This window comes from Equus caballus, chromosome 23, assembly GCF_041296265.1.
Source record: "Equus caballus isolate H_3958 breed thoroughbred chromosome 23, TB-T2T, whole genome shotgun sequence".
Classification (NCBI taxonomy): domain Eukaryota; kingdom Metazoa; phylum Chordata; class Mammalia; order Perissodactyla; family Equidae; genus Equus; species Equus caballus.
Window position 1 is genome coordinate 52,263,481 of NC_091706.1, and position 5,314 is coordinate 52,268,794.

General features: G+C 43.2%; 1 pseudogene; it reads right to left on the reverse strand.

Annotated features, from left to right (window-relative positions):
- Positions 1–1,811: 1,811 nt before the first annotated feature.
- Positions 1,812–2,574, reverse strand: LOC100064124 (putative monooxygenase p33MONOX pseudogene; annotated as a pseudogene).
- Between the last annotated feature and the right edge of the window lie 2,740 nt (positions 2,575–5,314).

The window sequence follows — 5,314 nt, forward strand, 5'->3', positions numbered from 1 at the left end:
ATGAATGGTCCTGGCTGAGCCCATGAGTTACACAAAACCAGGCTGTTTCATGTGGGCTGTTACTCCAGCTATTGAAAGAGAAGTCTCTTGTCCCCCTCTTCACCTTGCAGCTGCGCCTTCTGAGACCCCAAGTTTTCACCTTTCCAGAAAAAAAAGAGGATGCTGACATCTTTTTCTGTAGTTCAGTTACCAAACATATGTACATTTCCAATTCTGAGAAAATTATTTTTCTGCATTTTCAGTTATCTCCTTTCATCAGTTCCAAGATGCATTTATCTTCACATTTTGCTCTCTTGAAAATCAGGATGTGTCCCACAATTAATGATATATCATAGTTTAACTGGCTGCATTCTTGTCTGTGTCATGGTATGTAAAATAATGGTGTGTCTTTATAGTTAACGGTGTTTTAGATTTAGAGGTAAAGTTATTCTTCCGTAACATGAAGATGATTGCATTCATGTTGGAGTGAGGTGAGATTTCAACAAGGAATTTTGTTTGCTTATAGGAAATATGGTAGAGGGAATAAAAAGCTGGGATAACAGTAGAAAGTCTCCGGGTTTTTTTTGTTTTGTTTCGTTTTGTTTTGTTTTTAAGAAAGTAGTAAGGATTTTAGTATTAGAACAAGTAGGAGATACAAATGTAACAGAAGACAAAGATAGATTAACTCCTCTGAAAATTTTAGACTTGAGGTCTCTGTGTGGAAAGTTATTTCTGTAGACAAGATGCTATTGAAAAACTTCCAGGCGATTGAGACAATGTTTCAGACTGTGGCTGAACATGCACAGAGTGAGCAGAAATTCAAAGGCAAAGTTCCTGTTTCTTTTCCTTTGTAAGATATGTTTGTACATAAAGATATGAGGCTCATTTTGGAAAAAATGCCTTCATACAGAAAAATCTTAATTTCTTCCATCCTCCAGAAAAAAAAGGGTTTCAGTCCCCGGGCCGAATAAGGAAACCCAAACTGGGTGATACAAGTTTCACGTGAACCTCGAGACTGTATCTAACTATAGTTACCATCTTCTTTACTTCAAAAAAGTTTAGCATCTTTTTGTCTATACCAAACCAGTACACTAAATTTTCTCTCTTATAAAGTTTTCAACCAAATCAGAGTTAAATTAATCTCACTTTAAAGTGCAAGAAAGTATATGTAAGACTGGTGTTTACTCCGTGTGACATGTAAGAGAAATATCCCTCTAACAGCACTGGCCCAAGAGGTGCTACAGTCAGAAGTGGCTGCAGGAAAATGGTCCGTCAGATCCACTAAAAGGGCAGAGAGAGCCCAGTTTCAGCAGAGAAATCCCTGCCAAGTCTGATTTTTAATTGTACCCGGATCTTAAGCAGGTGCCCAGAAATGGCCAGGCCAGAGTGCACAGTGCAGCACAGGGCGCAGAGGGCCACAGCTGTGTAACTGGTCAGGCAACATGTCTGCTGCATGATTCGCCAATGCTTTTTAGGGACATTGACAGTAGTAAAGGATTCAAGGAACCCGGGTTTTGGAAAAACACCAACATTATTTACCTAATAAGCAATGATTAAAGTTCTTGTTTAGGGTGAATCATATAAAAATAGAAAATGAGGACCCCCCCCCCCACATCACTGCTGAGATTATTTAGTCTGAAAAAAGCAGTGCAAAATGTCTTCTTGCACACAATAAGGACAAACTTTGACCAATGCTTCTCAAAAGCCAATTTCGTCTTCCAGCTCTAGTTTCAGTTTAACAAGGTTTTAAAAAATATGTCTTTCCTATGTCAGAGCCAAGATGAATGGGAATAAGACACCCTCTCTCCAGAGTCTCTGGAACAGAAAGAGCTCTAGAACCCAGTAGGCATGAGCACATTCAAGTCTGAGACAATGTGTCTGCGGCAATTGTTTCTTCCCTTCCATCACTGAGATGTCCACCTTGAGTGGCCTGATGGTTGCTGGATCCTCACCATTCAGGTGGCCTGGATCTGGATCAGTTCCATTGGAGAGGGCTTCTTGGCCCCTTGGTAGCCTGGGTGGCAAAACTGAATCAGACTCTGGAGGAGTCTTGGTTCCAAGAAGCTCCATTTATCTGATGAGTTTCTGTCCTTATCTCCACTTCCAGAATCCATGGTGCTGGGATTGGGCCAGGTCAGGCAGTGGAAGAACCAGAGGTGTACCAGCCTCGGGGCTTCTGCTTAGGGGAAGAGTGGGGGATGCTGCTCAGAGTGGACTGGGCTGATGCAGGCTGCCTCTCTTCTTTTGTCATCTCTTCACTGTGCAGCTTTAGTGTGTGGTGTGCTTCTGCCACTCAACGGTACTTCGTCTCCTCGGTGGGAAGACCTCTGTGAGGTGTGCAGCCAGCATTTCTCAGCCCTGCTCTTTGCTCTAAACACTGTATGTTCTTCTGAGTCTGCTTTGTGATTGGAGAATTCCTGATGACGTAGGTGGCTCTAGCCTTCACCACTGGGACCTTGTCCACAGTCAGTGCCACAGGGTCATGGCAGGGGAGGGCATGCTGGCCTCTCCCTAGTCCACCTTGGCATAATACTCATGGTCTGGAAACACTGGCTTCCAGATGATGCTGCCCATGACTGATGGAAGAGGAGTCATGGCATAGGGTCCTTGAGGGCATCCTCATGGCTGAATGCCAGCAATACTTCCTGCTGGGGAGAGACAGCTTGCCCAGAGGTCCACTAAGCTCAAGAGGATGCCCTTTGTGTTCTTGAAAAGCCGTTGAAAGACTGAGCTCTAGGTGCTTTAACTATATAGAGTTCCAGAGCTGAGTCTCTGCTACCACAGTGAAATGATGCGAGGATCTTGATGACAAATATTAACAGGGAACGTTGTCCAGCTGCTGTGAACTAGCAAAGTGCCCTGAAAAAAGTCTACCCAGAGGTTCTGTTTCTCTGCCATTACGGGGCTGCCTGCGGCCCAGGCTCCAGGAGTAAAGGCTCTGAAGACCCATGTCTGTTGGATGTGGTGCATTTGGACCCAAGCCAGGTGTGCTGGACACTGAATGTGTGCGGGCCTCAGGCGGTGATTGACAAGCGCTGGCTGCCACAAGTCTCAAACTCCAGCATTAACTTTGCTCTTTAAGAGCTAAGTGACATTAGGCAAGATATAATCTCTCTGAGCCTCAGTTTCCTTGTCTGAAAAATGAGGATACAATACTTGTTCTGTCTACTTCAGAGGGTTCTTGTAACATCAAACAATCCTTGTCCTCATTGGTTTTATGAGGCAGTGGAGGCATAAGATAAGTGTGTGAAATAAAAGGAAATGAATGTTCAAATATTTTGTAAAGTTTAAAGGGGCACACAAATGTAAAAATTACTACTTTTGACTTTTTAATAGTAATACAGACTAAAATATCATCATTTTTATATTCAATTAAAGTCAACCAACATTTTTGAGGCCCTGTTTTTGTACATGACCATTTGGGCAGGAGTGTCACATTATACACATGCGCCTTAAGTATGGAAAGGCAATTTTTGTGTGGCCCCCAAAAGCCAAGGTGTGTGGCAAAGAATTAGAAACCAGTGTCCTGAGATACTGTGGCTTTTTCCCCTAAAGCCCACACTTTGATTCTCGCTAATCCACCTCTTATTGGAAATGTGTACAGGAACAAAAATGTGGGTCCCATAGCTCGGGGCTAGAGATAATGGGCAGAACACAGGAGGAGCATCAGTGCTCGAGGGAGGGGGTGGAAGAGGGAAAGAGGGAGCTGAGAAATGGAGAGAGGAAGACAAGGTATGACGAAATCAATCCTCCGATTGTGGCGTGTACACAGAAAGAACCAAGCTATAAAAATGGAAATTGGGAACCTCAGGTTCAATCAATCGGACGCCAGGTGGACACGGCTTTTAAAAAATGAGGCCATTATTGTTGACGTTCATTTGACGGAGCTTACATGTACTGTCAGGTGATGATCACTCTTGTCCACAATCATAAAGTAAGGCGCCAGGGTGATTTATCGCTCAGCTCTTCTAATAAACCCCAACTTTAAGGAGCATCTGTAAATTTAGGTCTAACCTTTAAAAACTCTTATTATGTCCTTGTAGACTAGCCCAGTCTCTGGCACGTAGTAGGCGTTCATAAGTGTTTGGTACATAAACGAACTAGAAAGAATGCAGACCTACTCATGTTAGTTTATGTTTTCATGGGGTTGGAGGGTTCAAGGCTGGAAAAGAATACATTTCCCTCCTTATCTTTTATTTCCTTAAACACGAGACTCTCAATTAAGACTCCTCCAGTCTGTGGGGATCGTTTACTAGTAGCTGGTGCTTATTCAATGATTGCTGTGCCGGGGGTTGCGCTACGTTTACAAGATCTCTGTCAATCCTTGCAACATCAGTGAGCACATAATTCACCCACTTTGAAAATGAGGAAAGTAAAATTTGGGGAGCTGAATCCTTAGGTTACGTAACTTGCCAAGGTCACCTAGCTAGTAAGTTGAGATCAGGTTAACCAATATGGTTTTCTTTAGTAATTTTACTTTAGTAGGAAAGGCACTAGGAAGTGGATCAAGAATGATAACCACCCTTTTCTAAGTGGTTAAGGCCAAAAGAAAGTGTGTACAATGAGGGTAAGCTATCGTTACAACCTGAACACTTACCTGTTGCAAGTGACCTTAAGAACAGATGGAACAGCTGGGGCAAAGGCTTTCAAATGCTTTCAGTAGCAACCAAAGTAAGAAATGCATTTTAAATCCTAGCACACACACACACACACACACGCACACACAATACCGCACGCATATGTACACCACTGAAGTAAAACTTTCACTAAGAATGCTGACTGTCACTATGGGTGATGCATACTAATATCTTCCATTCCTTTTTCTTCTCTTTCCTTCCACCCCTCCCCTCCCATTCTATTCTGCTCCTGTATTTTAAGTGTTGGTTGGGACATGCTGATTGACTTCCCTCTGCCCTAATGGGTTATGATCTGCAGTTGGAAAACCACTAAGGTGGAAGGTGATACAGGCGGTCGAAGGAGCGTGGACTTTTAATGCGGACAGTTGTGTGGGCTGCTGTGATATTAACTGTGTGGACTAAAGCAAGTTACAGCCTTGAACTTTAGCGTCTCATCCATAAAATGGGGCCAATAATACCTACCTCAAAGGGTTGTTGAAAAGAGTGAGCAAGGAACATGGGTGCCTACCCCAGCACCTAGTGTGTCTCATAGAAGTATGGCACAGCAGTGTGATGAGGCCTTTAGGAAGGCAAGTGCTGGCCCTGGCACCAGATAGCTCTGTGAGCTTAGGTCAGTAATCTCTCTAAGCTTCACTTTACTCATCTATTAAAAATGAGAGAAATAGTAATACCTACCTCATAGGGTTGTTTGAGAATTA